Here is an 18,448-nt window from a genome sequence, read left to right as displayed (position 1 = left end):
CCTGGGAATGAGAACAGGTTGGATATAGCCTCTTGGGAATAAAAAATGAACGGGTAGGGTTTCAGACTAACTCGCATTTTTGCATTATTGTGGTGATTTCAGGCTAAAACGGTTGGTTAAATAGCCAGATTTGTAGTAGTAACACAAAACCACCATTAAAGTCAATAATATTCTCCAAAACACCATGAAACATAAGAACAGTGAACTGTAGATCATCACCGTGGCTGCCAGTGAGCTCTGAACTTCACTAACTGTTTCCACAAGCCACATTTATTTAATGATTGCTTTTGTGAATTGAAGCCATTTTCATAAATAACATAATTTCAGTTGCTCCTGTGGATATTTAGTCTTGACAGGTGTAATGAAACAGTTATTAAAAGTGAGCATCAAAGTCTATGTAGATTTATTTCCCCGCTTCCCTGCCTGGAAACACTGAAAAACAGCAGTCTCGAGCTTCTGATCCCAAACTCTGAATCTGATTCTTGTTAATGTCGGAACTTCACTCTGTATCATCATAAATCACATATGATACAGAGACCATAGAATTCGGTTCTGAAGAATCTTGAACAAGAAAAACACACAGTTTTTCCATTATTGTCACATCACACATTAAATATTCTGTTGATGCAGCTGAAGGGGGTTGGCCTGCAGCCAAAATAAGTGTTTTAAAGTCAGCTTGGACAGAGAAGAGCAAGAGGAGATTCAGAGACTCAGACGGATTAAATGTGCATTTAAGACGAGATGGAAGCTGCTTCTTAGGACTTTAACATTACAGGCCTTGGTTTAAATTTTACCCTGGCTACAGCGTAGTAAACCAGACAACAAATTATGTCTGACCAAGCATGGTCCCCGGTAATAAAAAACAATGATGTAAGAAGAGGATGTGATCATACAAGCAGAAGAGATTTAAAACAATGTGCCCTGCAGGAGCCGTGGCATGATAAACTCTGAATTGATTGTGACACGATTATGCTGTTTATTTGCATTTAGATAGTTTTATCTGCTCTGCAAAGTTGATTCCGACGTGTTCGGGTTGTCTTCCCAATAAGAACATTAAAGGACATTTCCACATCTCGTGAAAGAGTACGATAAGAATTTTATGCAGAGTTATGCAAAGACATAGCAGGTGCTGCGGGATTACCATATGGGTGCAGGGTGCTTGATGCAAATTAAAACCCAACTTCGAGGCATCAGCAGCCATTAGAGGTGAGCTTTTAACAAGATAACACGCTCTCTCAGATCAATGCGGCGCAGATACCGAAGGTGTCATTGCTTCCTGTTCACAACCGGCTTTTGTTTCTTCCAAAACTACGGCTCCTGCTGAGGCAGGCGCAGAGGGCTAAGTGATATGATCGCGCCGAAGCATCAGCTATACGATCTCTGTGCAAAACAAGCCCATTTATCTGCCTCGTTCTACTGCTCCTCACCTCGGGGTTTGTCCCTCTCTTCCGCCTCATTAATGATGTCAAAGTATGGCTAACAGTATGATTATTCCTGCCCGGCCAAGCTGCTCTTTAGCGCCTGGATGTGTCATATCTTAAATGACTCTTGATTGCAGGGATTTAGCCTGAAGGGAACTAAAAGCACATCGCCTGTGTGGTTTTTTATTATCATGTCAGAGAAAGAGGGAGGAAGAAAGGCCGCGCGCTATTCATCAGGGGCATTCAGACAAAGCGTATTTAACCACAAAGAAAGGGGAGCAGAGCCAGGCAAATAAGGACGGGGTAAAAATTTCTCCCGCCTTGACAGACTTAAGTAGCCTATTACATGATGGCGAGGCTTTCATCTATTACTTCAAGGAGGTAGAGAAGATAATCACCACTGTTATTCCCCATCTGATGTGCCCCAAGCCACCTATTACCCTGTGGCCTGCAGCACTCTGCTGAATACAGAGAGAGGGAGCTCTCTGTATGTGGTGGTGCAAAATCTTGGCTCGACACAGAGGGAGTGCAGAGGTTTTAACCCTTTAGAACATGGATCGACATAAGTTTTGTTGAACCAGAGTATTTTTAGTGATTAGTTTGATTCCTTTTGAAAATGTGGGAAAAAGGAAATGAGCACCTTGGCAAGAAATGTATAGAAAATAGAAAACAAAGCTGAGGTGGATCAAAGGGTATATAAATATATACTGTATATATAAACATAAATATATATTACCTTTTTGTGCTTATTTTCAGGTCATTTTCCTGAAAATGAACTGTGGTGACATTGTTAGATATTATCCAAAAAAACTGTATTTCTAACTCCTATAATTATATATAGAACTTTATGTTGAAGAAAAAATATATATATGTACACATAATTTTCATGTATTTTTAAGGTCATTTTCTTGTATCCTTTTTTAAATTTTATTTTATTTTATTATTTTTAACCTTTTTTTTATTGTTTATTTTTTTCTCTGTTACTTTTCAAGTATAGCTTGCTAATTTTTGGACCATTTCTTGTCAAGCTGGTCATTGCCTTCTACTTGTGTTTTTGAAAGAAATCAAGCCAAGGTTCCAAAGGGTTAATGCAAAAGAAAAATGTTTTAGCTCCACGAGGATCTTCGTCACACTCCTGTGTAAAATCAAACATTAACAATGACAACAACAGCTACCAAACCTTCGGCTGAAATCTAGCAAACACCTCCCGACTGCCTCATTATGCTCCATCATCACGTATTCACCTGTATGGATGTTAATTAGGTTAACGAGAGCGGGGGCCGTCCCCGACGTCATCCAGCCACGCTGTTTGTCCCCTATCTCCCGCTCCAGCCTCGTTCCAAAGACATTGAGATATGAGAGAAGGATCATTTATTGGATCATTAGTTCTACTAATCAGCTCTCTAATTACAGGCCATTACAGTTGGGTGTCTGATGTATCCCCTCTCCCCAGGACCTTGGACATGATGCACTCTGACACTTTGTCTCCCACAAACAAGCAGCTGTCCTGCGGCTGAACATTGGAGGCGTTAACCTTTGGACGAGGTCTGCTTTTAGACAAATGGATCTCAGCGTGCATTCGCATGAGCATGTTTGGAGAAGGCTTTGTTATTTCTTTTATAGAAATGGTTCATCGGATTAGTTGGGGGCTTTCATTTTAACCTTTGCACTAAAATAACCATCGTAGATGTTTGACAATGTGAGCCTCAGGGTTATTTCAGGTGAACTGCGGGAATGTGTAGTGGAAATGAGAACAAAGTGGTGCACAAGTGGGTGCCCTTGGAAACTAGTTTTAAGTGGCTTTGCATGTTCTAGCCCTTTTACTACGCGCAAAGCATATTATGAGCACGGAGCTTCATTCTTGGCCTTGGATTCATTCATGTGTGGTGAAAGAATATCAACCCCAAGCTTACAAACTGTAATAAATCAAATTCTGTGAAAATCTAAAGCTTGCTTGAAAGCCCAGGTGAAGGTAGAAGACACATATTTTGTATTTTTTTTGCACTTCGAGGCAGCAATTGTTCCATTTATTTTTGGACAATATAAAAATCACTTAGCAGACTCTTGAGCATTGAGTTTCCTTTTCATTGTCTTTGTGTTACAATATTTTTATTGAGCGCTAATGCATTTTGGAGAGCCTGCCACACAATGTTACATTTATAAAAGAAGAACAAACGAAGGGTTGAAGGTTACCAGAGTGGATCAAGGTAAAAAAAAAACATGCTTGTTTAATCTGGGCTGAAGCTAACGTGCATGCGGGTCGATTGAAGATGTACACATGGCTTTTTTAAAAAGAAAATACTTGTATGATTGAGCATCTTCAGTCTGTTCTCATTCTGAAGTTGTCACATGCTGCCACTTTTGTGGTCCTGCCGGCTTAAGATCCCGTTGCTGCAGCAACATGACACGTGAACAGACGGTGTTAGTTGAGAACGCAGTCAACAGAACCTGATGGAACCTGTCGTACCTGCATGGTACAACGTTGAAATGATGCCGGTAATAACGTAATATAAGGAGCACAAAGGTGCATATAGGGCGAATGGGAGGGCAGCAGATGGATCCAACAAACCCCTGACTCTCGTGGAAGTCCGGTGTCTGAATGTGATGGGGGATTTTCTCTGCACCTTACTACGTCTCTTTTGCCTAATCGTAACCACCCGTGCGGGTATGTGTGTTTGTTGACGTAATGACCTGTCAGTAAAAGCGATATTCTGTAAAGTAGAGCAGTCTTTATCTTTTAGCCAGTGAACTTCTGGGGATGTTTTGGTACCCAAACTAACTGCAGAATGAGCACTCTTTACTGTCATGCTCTCCTCCAGTAGAGGCAGTAGAGGCAGCTGTGTCTGCAGCTGCAGAGGCAGCTGCAGACACAGACTCAGCTGCAGACACAGAGGCAGCTTCCAGGATGAGAAGAGCCTTTGTCTGGCAAGACTCCAAAAGAAAGCTATCTGTTGCCTTCTTCTTAGAAATTGTGAATTGACAGCTCACAGCAACTTAACAAAAAGATTGATCTCTTTTGGGATCCTTTCCATAAATATTCAGAGACTTGGAATAATAATCTGAGCCTGTCGGTGGCAAAAACAAGCATTGTTAGTGGACGTAAATTGATGCAAGTATTGAGACTAAAGTTACTCTAACTGACTGCAACACTCTTGCTCAATATTTGACCAGTGTTAATAACTGCTTTTCACATTTCTTACTGAGACACAAAACATGGCGAAAAACACCAAACCTATCCTTGAATCTTCGTGAAAAATGGTACATTTACATCATTATAGGAGAGTAACAACTTCCAAACAAAAGTCTCACAGACTCCCAAGAAACTCTTTGATTGGACAAAGTTTTGATCAGCTGTCACCCCGCCAGGTTAGAGATTTTGTCAGCAGGGGGTAGCCAAAAGGAAGCCGATTAATCCCACTCCTCCTAACTTTGTTAAGTATGATAGACTGTTTGCTGTAACTTCCAAACTTTGATATTCGTACCAGTTGGTACGTGTGTTGATCTTCCTCTCAGGCATCTCCACATCTATAAATCTCCTGCCATGAGGAAGTTCTCATTAATCAAAGCGTGCTGTGATTTCAGTACGTGGGCATAGTTGTAATTTATACATGTGTAGAAAAGTGAAAGATGGAAATAAAACTCTTTGGATGAAAGTCACTTTTAAGAAGAGATTTAAAAGATGAAGATTAGCAGAGTTGTCCTAAAGCTGAGCCTTGACAGGAAGAAGCCCTCTCACCTTTAGACACCAAATCTCACCACCTTATACCCATAACACCTTGCATTTTGGATTGTCTTATATGATGATCTTACAGGGTGAACACAGACTGTCTTTGTTGCCATGACATTGCTTTGACAGCTCATAATTTCGAAGCTCCAATAAGACTCTGAAACAGAAGTCATTGTTTATAATGAAAATGTTAATTATTTTGCAAAACTACATCTCTGGAGTTTCCTCTGATTGGCTTATCCGGAAAATTTAACACTGACTTTAACTAATATCACTCTGTATGCCTTAACGTAACAAACCCAACCAACACAGGTAATGAGCCAATCAGGGGCAGAGAAAGGTCTTCTACGGACATTTGCAGTTTAAAACACATATTTAACAGCCCAGGAAAGATGGTAAGACTCTGGGGTTTCTCCACAGTGTCCAGTTCTCTTGTTCAATCATTGCACTCATTGCAATCCATCCAAGGTCCTTAAACACATTATGCAGTTTCCCACAGTGTGTATTTCATATCAGAAAGACTTAAATTCAGTGTTTCATATGCTGTTTTTGTGCTGTAGTGGCGAGAAGTCAAAGTGTAACAACAATATTGTTGCTTATATCAATCAAAATACACCTTGAAACAGTCTTTATGTAATTTGTGTATCCACCACAACAAAAGTTCTTCATTAACTCTTTATTGGTATTGATTTTGTGTTGCCAGCACATAATTTCGACACATTTTGTGCTCATAATCTGTAAAGAGTACATGTACATGTCACATATTTCTTTGAGACTACACTGAATAATTAATGATGTGCCAAATTTTGGGAGATTATGTAGACTATTTTGGAGTAACTGATTTACAGAACATTGCATGTTTGTTTTGGGAGAACTGTCAGTTGGACAAATGGAAAATTTTGACAGCAAACAACTGAAATACATCAATACGTCAATAAAATGTTTATGTTTAAAATGTATCAACACTTTTGCAACTTGACAGATAATTAACAACAATAATGTCCTCATTATGTGAGTAGAAAACATCGTCTGGATGGCTTTTTGATGACTTCAAATGTATTTACTCATGCATTAACATTTAAAGGTCATTTCTGGGATCAGTTCCTTCAAAAAAAAGATCCAACTTTCTCATTTTTGTAATGTATCCTCCAAACCCAACAACAAGCATTAGGTAAGCAGCTTTAATACATATATAAATCATCAGATTCTCCAGATCTTGAAAAAAAAAACAGCTAAGTATGATGGGTTTGGAGGACCTTATATTGATCAACTAATGGAGGCCTAAATGCATCTTGAGATGTCAGCACTCATTCATCTTGCATTGTACATCATGGATGATGAAAGTAATTTATTTTCTAAAGGAAATACAAAACTGAATTTAAAACTGAAGTGGGAGAAAGAACTGGTTGTAAATATAACATAAGGGGAATGTTGCATATTTAGAAAACATAACATTGAACAACATCCTCATGTATTTGGGGAGAGCACTGTTGGAAAAATGGAATCAGATTCTTTATTACACACTGATTAAAAGCTAATGTTTGTCTATTACACAACCATTTTAGAGAAGATGTTGGGCAGTAAATGTTGATCATAGCCATGTATTTTGGCTCTGTCCTGAAATTTTGGATAAATGTTCATAGGGCCATTAACCAAATCCTGGGCTATGTTATAGTGAGAGCATGTGTAGTTCTGTATTTTTGTGTTGTTACAGGGGGCATTGTGTTAAGAGAAGAAAGATATTTACTAAAAATCCCTTTGGCATCATGTAAAAAAGCCATCACCAAGAGGTAGTAAAAGGCTGAGCCACCAACACAAGATGAATGGCTGAATATTATGAATTAAATTTATTATACAGAATTGTTAACTTATAAGGTAAGGGTCCAAGAAGAGCAGGGCCAGGAAAAGTGGGGGAAATGGACAGTTTTTACATGTCAACGACAAGATAAGAGACAGAACCACTGAATATGAAATAGGAATGAATGTTTTTAGAGAAAATAGCAATCCAGAATTTTTTGTTCTTTGTTTATTTGTACGTCTTTGTTATACATTTTTTTTCTCTTCTTCTAACACTTTTGTCAAACTAATAAAAATAAAGTGTACAAAAAAAGTAATTTATTTCCTAATGAGAACAGGCAGGCTTTTTTCCCCTTTTTTATGAAGTTTTAAAAATGATAATAAAACTGGAAATTAAAAAAAAGCAGACATATGGTTCAAGATATTAAGAAAGTTATAAGACTTTAAAGGTGACAATTGCAACAACAGTGAAATGCATGGACAGTTGTATTATTGTTCCTATTCTTTGCTCCTACAGACAGTTGGTAGGTCATTTGCAGCGACAGATTGCCCGTGTTGTTCGCTGTTGTGTTTCCAGTGTGGGGTTATACAGCAGATGGTTAAGCGTTTTGTAAGGACTGAATATAGGAATAACAAGCAGGATATTGTTGTTTATATAAACACAGGCCAAGGCGAGAGCATAGAAAAACATGTACAAATAAGCCATCAGAAGCACAAACTGCATGCCCACACACACAGTAGGAATCTCTTTTTCATACAATTCAATTCTGACACCGCTGGCCTCGTGTGCAGCCTCTGCCGTGTCCAGTAGGAGACCAGATGGGTTCCAGGGGGAGCAGCTCTGACTCTGACAGACACTCTTATCATCCCGGCGATGCTTTTACAATTAGAGGAGGATACCGAACAATGTCAATCTAATTAATTCAATTATTAAAAAGCCTGCGGCGCAGTCAGAAGGATATGAAAATGACACAGACTTGCAGAATGAAGGGTGTGTTGCATGCGGCGCTGCGAGAGCTCGGGGGTGTTTTCTTTTTAAAATCAGTGATATTTTGAAAGTTTCCCACAGGTTGATTGTTTTTTAAATGCCAAGAGAGAAATCGTCTCAGGGGAAGAGACAGCCAAGGAGGAGTTTTTATTTTAAGTTCATTATTAAACCAGATTGCCCTTGGGTTGGTCGATGAGCATTTTTGAGGGTAATATTTTTCGAAGTAAGGATTATGAATTTAGCTGACAATCATTATTGATATTGACCATTTTATACCAAAATCTACAGGTATCTGGCGTCTTTCTTACGAAACAAAAAAGCATTCCCCGTACTGCAAAAATTGTACAAACCATAGGTGCCAAATGCATCTTATAAGCATGAAATTAATACATTTTAGCTGTGATTAGTTGTAATTTATGATAGGATTTTAAAAAAACGTGACACAACTGAAATTTGTCAACTCTTGTTTTTACCAGATCACTTCGTTTCCAGCTGGAATTGTGCCTCCAAAGCCAAGAAATTTAAGCCAAAACGTCATCTTTTCCTCTGCATAATCCGTTGGTGTTTATCCAAATGTTAAGCACAGTATTGTTGAAAAATAAAGTTCAAATATATCCACTACTTAATAACTAACAAACGCGATGTATCTGTGGTTTGCAGAAATGTACAATGCCAACATTTTTTCTAGCGATAGGGTTGGCATCTGTGAGCCTGGGATCATTGAATCTTTTTTTATTCTGTGGTAGGGTTGTTTTATGCTAAAAACAATCACCTCGTAGCTCCCAAAATCACAATTCTCTGGTGCTGCTGCCTCAAATTTGACACCTGTCTTGATTTGTTGACCTTCCATCAAAATCTAAATCTAAAGTAGGGGCCTTAATTTGGTTGTAATTCCTTTACATTGAATGATTTATTTCTTATACGGTCAATATCCAACAAAATTGTGTTTAATCAAATATAAAATCATGTATGTACATAAAACCTGGGTGAGTTTGGTATTTAACAACAAGAGAAATACTTGGTGTATGAGATTCTTGGTACTATGGGTTTGGGGAACGTGTTTGTGGGGGCTCAGTCGGGGCCCACATCTTATTTTTTGCCCCGAGGCCCCTTGCGGGTTAATCCGGCCCCTGGCTCCAGCCTTAAAACTAGCGCAGGCTGTGCCTCTGAGGTTGTGGCTCTCTCCCTTTGAACATAAGATCTGTGGACACTTCTTAAAATCACTTCAGCCTCCTCTTTAGACCTGTTTTTATGAAGCCGTGTTCATTGCGCTTGTTATTTGTCCTCAGTTGTAAAGTGTTGTGCGACATCGTCTCTTAAAAATGTACTTACTAACAAATATTTTTGCTTCTGATTATAAATATGTGTTGATACATTAGGGGGGGTTGAGAACTGACTCAATTTCAGATCCAGTTTCATCACTTTCTCCCGTGTTTGTGTTCGCTTTTCAAGTTGCTCAGATAAATGAAACTCAGACCTTGATGCAAGAGTGAGGAGCGTGTCATGAAGCCATGAATGCAAAGAAATATCCGGCTCCTCTTAGTCAACAATGTCGTATGTCACAAGAATCTCAGTCAGTACGAGATGATTCAGTTACAGTAAAGAATGTGGGACTGATGTGGGTGTTCAGAATCGGAGCTTTTCTAACCGCGGCGCTTGTATCTCACTGGCAAATCGAGTCATTTACGAAGGCTACGAGACTGGTGCCAGGGCAGAGCGTCAAATGTGTCGTTCAACAAGGAAATAAGGAGGGAAATAGATGCTGCATGGAAGAGCGCCCTCATACATATTCAGCGTGTTTTATTGTGAAATTGCGTGTATTGATCAGGCTGCCTGACCTGCTCAGTCCCCCCCAGGCTCTGTTTGCAGCTTACACTTTGCAACAAGGACAATCAAATAGGGCCTCGTTCCCTGTGGAATGCTTCCTTTTTTCTTCCCTGTGGCAAATCAAACTCCCACCGGCTTAACAAAGAGACCCTCCGAAGCACGCGCATCGCCACCTTTGTGTTCAGGGCCCTATTCGACAGGGGTGGTGCCAAATCAGGTCACAGAGGAGAGACGGCGCTTTCACTGGGAATAATGGAAATGATCGCAATTTCTCCTCACACAGCAACCCTCAGACAAAAGCCGCGGGAAATATTCCACCCCCTCTGTATTCACATAAGAAAGGATAAAATGCTCCAGAAATTACTGTAAACCAAGATGTTTACTCATGAATTATTGTTTGCATTATCCGTGGGTAAATATGCGCTTGAGCTGAGGAAAGATGACTAAGGTGGCAATCTGTGATTCGTGCATAATCTGTGCCTCTGGGCCCCATGCATCGCATGCGCCCTCATCTAAAGGAGAGCATGGAGAATACAATATTTCAGGGTATTAACACAAATGCGTTTATTCTGCTTAAGTCTTCTCTCAAAACTGCGAATTATAAACAACCGCTGCCAGTTGGAAGGTAAACAGTCGCGTTGGTGTCTTGTAATTTCAGCCTTTTGTGGCAGTTGTGCGAGGTCGAGCCGTGAGCTCGGATGAGTTTTGGGGTAAAGTAGAAGACGCGACAGAGTCGGTTTGTCTGAGATTCGTTTGGTGGTGAAGTAGCCAGGAGCAACGGCTGGAAGCATCTTAAGGATCTGTGTTGATGAGTTTGTTGCTCATGTTTCTGTTTACTTGTCACATAAAATAAAACAGATGAATAAAGATGTGGATATATCCTAAAATTTGTCACTGTTTAAAGGATAAGTCGAGTGATACTCCATTTTTTTAATGAGGAAAAACAATGAATTGATCCTACTGCAGTTACTGTCTCCATATCCTGAAATATCTTCTTTCTCTCCCTCTTTCAGGGATTCTTTTTGGTGAGTTTTTCTTTAGGCGATGTGAGGCTCTAAGGACAGAGGGATGTCGTTTGCTGTAAAGCCTCCTGAGGCAAATAATGGGCTTTATAAACAATATTGACTTGACTTGACTTTGTGCCATAGAGCTCCATTGTTATAAAAAAAACTATCATCAGATCTGAAAACTCATAAGAAGTGACCATTTTTTTGTGATTTCACCCTTTAAATGAAGCATTCTGGTTCACTCTGAGAAGAAAATAAAGGGAAAATACATCAGTCAAAGCTCAAAAGTGCATCAAGTCTGTCAAAACACCGTCAGTGACGTGCTCACATGTTTGATTTACTTACCGAATGCAAAGCTGCTGGGTGTTCTCTGAACTCGCATATTCGTTTTTTCATTAATATTGAATAACATTACAAGTTAAATCGGGTTAATAGTTCGTATCAAAGAATTGCTGTAACTGTAATATTGTAATGCAGCTTTCCATTATAAAGGGTGTGAGAAATCAGCCCCTTCTAAGTCCAAACTCATCAAATACCACCTGACTGTGCTTTTAGGGTACAATCCCAGCGCCAAAAGGCGCCTTTCGCGTCCGCATGATATGCCACTGGATGGTATCAGTTGTGAATGTGGCCGTTACAGAACCGTTGTTATTATATGCTGACAGGCAGCTTGACGGCACCTGACGCCTCAGATGCATACGTGGGCGGGCGGGCGCCATCCCCCGAGAATATTATATTTAGGAAATTACTAAACCTTCTTTTAAAAAACAAATATATATTCGTGACTGTTTTTGCAGTTTAAGAACTGAAGTGGGAATGAAGGGGCTTGAACAGATGGTATGGGGAAGTTGAGTTGGTTTGTAGGATTCAGGATTTTGTGACAATAAGAAAAATGAAGAATACAGAAATAGAAAAGTTAAAACAAAGCAGTTCTATCTTTTTGGTTTTTAAATGAAAGTGACAGTTGATGCTTTAACTTTGTGTTTATTGAGCATTTTAGCCACAAATGCTTGCACGTAGAGTTGGATTTAAGACATTATATGTTGCTGTTGTTGCTCTGCACATTTTTTCTGTTGTTAAAGATCATAAAAACAATCATGAAATATAATAAAAAGTGATGTGAGAAAAAAGAAGAAACACCAATGGCAAAACCAAGTCGCAGCCGTAACAGTGTCCCTTGATGTCCATAAACGGGGACAGTTATTACCAAATGAATCACCTTGTTGTGACATATAATGCCCCAATATGTTGCCATGCTCTTGCCAAAAGGTGTACATTTTTGAAAATGTGAGCCTGCACTGCTGAGATCACAGTTTGCAGTCCAGGAACACAGGGTGCTAATAGCCCGTGAAACTCATCCATTTAACCTGCATAATATCTTTTTGAAAATTGCATCCCTCGCTACTCAGCTGCACATTTATTAAAAGCTGTCTTTGGGGAGAGATACATACAAATGGAAACATTGAAATGAAAACATAAAACACTTGGAGGTCAGCAGCATCTTTCTGGAAACGCCGCCATCGTTTCAATTATATCATAACTGTGTTCTGCTGAGGTCAAAGTTCACTTGTTTAAAAGTTTTCTATCGTTTCAATGAATCCTGTAATTTTGCATGCGAGCGGTTCACCAGTCCTCATTGAAAGCAGAACAGAAAATGAACCACTCATCCCGTCTAGCTTCAGTAAATGTAACCTGCGTCTGTATATTTCTAACCTGAATATCTGACCTTCACCAACAGTGAGACTAAACTGTCTCAGACATTAGGACGGCACAATGCTGCATCTGTGGTGACTGAGGCACCAGTACCGACTTAAAAAGCAAGTCAAAAGTTGTACAGAAAAGTGCAGAATCAATCCTTGAAATCATCCCTTAAAAAAGTGTTGTCTGGTATTGATAACCGACTGCAGGAGATGATGACAAAAGTGTTTCCAAGCTCTTCTTTTACAGTTCTGCCTTCAAAAAAGCTGCTTAAAAAAAGTATAATTGAAAAGTCCAATTTGTAGTTCTGAGAAACTCACGTGTTTGCAAATACATCCTGCTGAGTCTGTTATTTGGTTGGATATGAGAGTTGGGGGGGAAGAAACGGAAGAAATCACCCATCCATGGAGCATTGATGCACCCATGAATGCTCATATTATCAAATAAAAAACTGCAGCCTGCCGTTTATTCTCTCACAATATTTGCATCACTGGAGTTCACACAGGCTGTATTATTCTTCATTAATCACTTTTTAATGTCTCGGCCTTAGTTAAGTACAGAATGAACTGGAACCAAGCCCTAAATTCGATTCAGGCTTCATATTTCAAAAAGTAAAATTGTATCGTAAATTTATATAACCCTTTTGAAACCTGAAAAAAGAAGAAATAAATGGCAATAAGCAACTTAACAAGAAATTATCCCAAAATGAGCAAGAAATCAGAATAAAGTTGCAAAAAAATTAGAAAAATAGCATATATTTAAAAAAGAAAACAAAAGAAACAAATAAATAACTAAATATAATAACTAATAACTAAAATATTTTTACTTTTATTTTTATTTTCATTTTCGTTGTTGTTAATAATATTAATATTAATAATATTTTATATTTATTCTGTTACATAATTCTGAATGTATATTAATGATAAATATAACTTTTTTTATTCTAATAATTCTCCCTCACCCATATTTTTCACCTTTTACAAATTTCTTGCATTTTGCATCTTTTTGAAAGAAATCAAACTAATGTGCTCTTGTTTCGGAGGCATCAGAATGCAGGACAAGGAAACTGTTGTCGATCCATGTTTCAAAGTTTTGTTGTCTTTGTTCATGAAAGTAGAGAAGTTCAAAGATGTCAACCAAAAGTTATCGTCTCTCTCAAGTTATCGACTGTTATCAGCAAGCCAGGTACACAGCAGACATGGAGGGTGTTTAAATCTGCGTATTCGGGTCGAGGACTTGCTGTCCCCTCGGTTATGAACCAGTTACTTATAATAATACATTCACCCACATATTTCCTTCTGGGGATTCCCATCTGCTCTCATGCCAGCTGGGACGTATCGCTCCCTTCATTCTGCACTCTGACTTCAGATTTTCAACAAGTGAGATGAGCCAAGATGGGAGACACCCAAACAAAATCCTCACCAGGAGCCTGATCCGCCTCCACATGCTCCTCTCGATGCACAGAAGCTCCAGTCTGGGGTCCTTCCAGACCACTAAGCTCCGATTCAGTCACCCTTTTTCTTATGAGACCTTTAAAGTCAGGAACAGAGACCAGTTCTCCTAAGCGGGGTACACAGTGCAAGATAATCGGGCCGATTTTGGGTCAGATTCCTTCCTTCCAGTTAAGATTTTAAAAATCTTTTAGTGTGTTCCAGGCCTTAGTTTCTTCACTCTTAGAGCGACAGTACGTCTGGAAACAGTGTCCTCGGCTTCTCACTCCTCACTCGTCCAGAGCGCCGGCCTCATGCCTAAATGTGATCACCTCTGTCTCCAAAAAAAAAAAAAAACCATGCCTGTGGACGTAATGCCGGTTTATGCACTGCACCCATCTTCCCAAAAACTGCACATAAGATAAAAAAGTTGTTTTTGAAGTATGGTATAGAGCAGATATAGAGAATAACAATCCCTGACATTAAGTCCTGGAGGATGGACGCTCCAATGCAGATTCCAGACACGAGACCATTGTTTAAAACTGTACACATGCAGCAACCCAAGTGCACTATATGGACCAAGTGTGATCCCAGCAAGCCTTTTATTGTCAAACCAACCACAGTCCTCAGAGAATTGTCTCCATCTAACACAACAAGGTCACTTGAGCTTGCTAATTCTCCGTGCAGCCCCTTCATTTGTTATTCCAAACAGGCTGTCATTTGGCTATTTAGCACTTATGATGATGAATAATGGCTTTTTGGTGACTAATGTTCTTACTGGTCACAGCTGGGGGGAAAAGAATAACACAGTACAACACAATTAAAGTGGGTATTAATATTGTTTTCATTTCATTTGTATATTTGGTAGTTTCCTCTCAGCAGTAAAAGCTTCAGAAGTGGTTCCCAGATGGCTGCTACCAGTGCAGCTCCCTGTGGGCTGCGGCGGCTTTGTTTCCTTCTCCGTGTTCTCTCATATCGCTCGTGTTAAGACGTCTTCTTTGTTGGCAAATGCAGGAAAGCTAATTGTTCTTTGAGCTCGAGGTGAAACGAGCAGAGACGCTGAACCTGGAGGGTTTTCACGTCATCAAACTTGTGTATATCCGTGTAAAACCTTCCTCTGGTTTTAGCTGGACTCGAGGCTTTGCATGATGTGTTTGGTCTAACATCCGTCTCCTGTCTCTCCTTGATAGGGCCGGTCAGGGCGATGGAGCCGTGGCTTACCTGGGTGGATTGCCTTGGATGGCAGCCTAATCATCTGGCCCCCAGTCAGTCGCCGGCTGGGCCAAAGCTACGACAGCACAACAGATGGGCCCTCAAAGGACCCACCACATCTGCACCCCGACTGGAAGATGAAGAGGAGGATGAAGGGGGGGGCGCTAAAAGAGACAGGAACTAATTCCTCTCATCTTCTGATTTCACGCAAATGAGTGCAAGGGATGTGCATAACGAGCTGGCACCCAGCTTTGGCGAGGTAAGCGGAGATCTGAGTCATAAACACGTTCACTGAGGACTGAAACAAACAGCGCTCCGTCTCATGCGGAAGCGCTCAATTAACAACAAGGAACTTTAAATGATTTAAGGGAATAGAGTGGACTTTAGCTTATTATAAACTGTCTTGATGTTGTTTGCTCGCTGCGTCTGGACCGCTCATGAAGTGAAATTACTCCTCCGTCAACAACTGAGAAAAGTTCCACTCAAATTCTGGATAATGAGACGCGCCCACAAATTAAAAGAAAGTGGAAACTATGAACAGTGGTGCTTTGTATTCCCCAAAAACTGCTGCTTGTCTAGTGAAGAAAAAAAAGTTTTCCGACTGTGAGAGAATATTTTTTTGCCACAAAAGCAAAGTTGATGTTTTAAGCAGCATCAATGTTCTTTTGACATACTTTGAAAGTAGTTTTCTGTGTCACCGTACAAAACTAATGATGATGACAATAATAATCGCCGCCATCTTCAAAGACTTGGCAGGCAGCGTTAAAAATGGTTGAACTTGAAAGAGTCGACCTCAAATGGACTTTAAGGAGGGATTCTTTTCTCATGTTTACTAAAACATATCATCACCATAGAATTGTAAGGTTCTGTTAATTACTAATAACGTAAATATTTAGATATTATGTATATCCACAAGATCGGCTATCACTGCTATGATAATAAAAAAGAATTTAAAAAAAGATGTTAATACAAATAAACAGAAATAGAATAAAATTGAGAATAATAATAATAATAATAATAATAATAATAAGCACTTCTCAAACCATTATACCATACTTTATTAAAAAAAAAAAAAAAAAAAAATCTGTACAAAAACACATAACAAATAGATAAAATAAACCACAGATCACAAAAGAAGGTATTAAGGTCTCTGCGGCTCAGGTATTTTTTTGGCTCTAATATATTTATGAATGAAAGTCTGAAGAGTATGTTTTTTTCTGAAAAGCCAAGATATTGGTCACCATCACCCTCTCACTGACTGACGATTTTTAATTTCACTGCGCTTGTCTCAAGCATGTGGCTGCGTGTGCGGCTCTGCACACCGCACGTCTCCCTGTGTGTATGAAATATTTATCTCCTGACTGCTGGCACGTGATAACCAATATAATGTTGATTTAGACTTGCGGCAGGATGGTTGTTGCCTGGATGTTTGTTCGCTTTTGTTTCATCTGTATGTTTCTGTGCAAATAGGTTTGGCCTGCTGTGCATGCATTTTGCATTCCAGTGTCGGATCAGAGGGGTTAATGTGAGCATGTATATTTTATTAAATGCATGTTTTTCATGCATGTTAATATGGCACTTTGTAGTGGAGAGCTGAAAAAGTGTTCTGTAACATTATTTAGTACTCATTCATCAGTAATACGTCTGCTCCAGTGGATAACAGCACATTCAGAGCAAATATAAGCATTCAGACACCTTTCACAAGTATTTAAACATTTGATATAACAACAGATTGGTTTGAATCCTTTCAAAAATATTGGAAAAAAAGGCAATCAGCAACTTGAAATGAACTGTCTTACAAACTGCAGCAAAAAAAAAAAAAAAAATCCAAAGGGGACAAGAAAATGACCTGAAAATTAGCTAAAAACAAAGAGACAATTGTTTGAAAATTCTCAGATTATAGGAAAAATGTCAAGAAAACAATGTAATTACTGTAATTTATAATTTAAATCAACAGATTTTTTGTTATTATTTATATTCATTATTTCATTTGACTTTTTTGCAGGTCATTTCCTGTTTTTGCTCCTTATTTTTTTTGTCTTTGTGATCATTTTAGGGCATTTTCTTGTACTTTTTACTAATTCCTTGAACATTTTTGGGTCATGTCTTCATAAGTTGCTCATGTCCTTCCCTGTTTTTGACAGTAAATCAAGCCGCTTGACCTTGTTCTTTTTCAAAGAAATAGGCAGCTTTATCTTCGCTAATAATATATTGGCTTCATGTTAATATGACGGCCCCACAACAGTGACTCAGAGGACTCACTAGGGGTTGCGGACCTTTTGTTGAAGACCCAGTCTCTACACCTTAATGTATGGTGCTTCACTCAGCTGTGAGTGTGACTACAGAGTTACAGTCTGTGACAGCGTGAGAGTTTAAAGGGTCCAGTTTGAAAGAGGTCCCCAGTGTGTGTGTATGCGTGTGTGTGTGTCTGCATTTATCAGCCTGCTGCCTGCTGACTAAGCCCGACTCTGGACGGCAAACCTCCGTCTCTCCCCGCAGACAGATGCAGCTGCCGGCTGTTCAGCGCCACAGTGGGAGTTTCCCTAGGAAGCTGCTCGACGGGGCGTCCAGCTGGGCTGAGCGATTAGCAGCGCACATACACCGAGCCTCTCCTACGTGTTGACCATCGGTTTTTCTAAACTTGTTGTTGATGTGGGCCGGGTGGGAGGAAGCCCTCTCTGAATGCTCGGCCCCGCTGCTAAAAGACGTCATTCTGCTGCTAAATTACAGGCTTGTTTTGCTTGTGAGCTGTGGATTTTTAGGGCCCAGAGGAGATGATCGTTCCCCGATTGCACATCAAAAATCACAAATTAAGAAAACAATGTGGAGGAGCACTTGCTTATTTACCCTCTCTCATTCAAATAATAAAAACTAGCAGTGATTTGCATTTATTAACTGTTTTTTTTGTTAAGCACAAAGCACATCTGCTCGGAATTACTCATTATTTTCTTTCCATAATTTGGCAGAGGTTACCCTGATGTGCCGGCTGTAAACTCTGCAAGGCTGATATCCGCACAGACAGCTCAATAAAAATCAAATACTTTCATTAAAAACTGAACATGCATATAAGCTCAGTTCTGGGACTCTCCGCGCTCTCTGGTGTTGCTTGTTTTCATGCTATTTTTTTGCTGCAGTGACAGTGATGCTCCGAAGATAAAAATCTGAAGTGGAGTCGGTCCAAAGGGGAGCATGCGGCAGTGTAAATGGTGATGATGATGGTTATAAGAACCTGGTATACAGTGATGGGGGAGAGCAGATGACTCACCCAGATGGTAGAGAAACTATAATCGCTCTGTCTCCGAGTCAAAGCTGCCATGCTGGTTCACTCATTGCTCCCATTT

The 18,448-nt window shown here is 39.6% G+C and overlaps 1 long non-coding RNA gene across 1 annotated transcript in view; it reads left to right on the top strand.

Annotated features, from left to right (window-relative positions):
• LOC148186077 (uncharacterized) overlaps positions 1-15,696 on the top strand; it is a 152,550-nt gene extending 136,854 nt beyond the window's left edge. Inside the window, exon 3 of the long non-coding RNA XR_015775377.1 lies at positions 15,086-15,696. This is a non-coding gene — a long non-coding RNA (uncharacterized LOC148186077). The remainder of the gene's footprint in view (positions 1-15,085) is intronic.
• The last annotated feature ends 2,752 nt before the right edge of the window (positions 15,697-18,448 follow it).

The sequence above is a fragment of the Plectropomus leopardus genome, chromosome 21 (genome assembly GCF_026936395.1).
Source record: "Plectropomus leopardus strain MGB_pleo_1.0 chromosome 21, ASM2693639v1, whole genome shotgun sequence".
Taxonomy (NCBI): domain Eukaryota; kingdom Metazoa; phylum Chordata; class Actinopteri; order Perciformes; family Serranidae; genus Plectropomus; species Plectropomus leopardus.
This window is presented reverse-complemented; position numbering and strand designations above follow the sequence as displayed.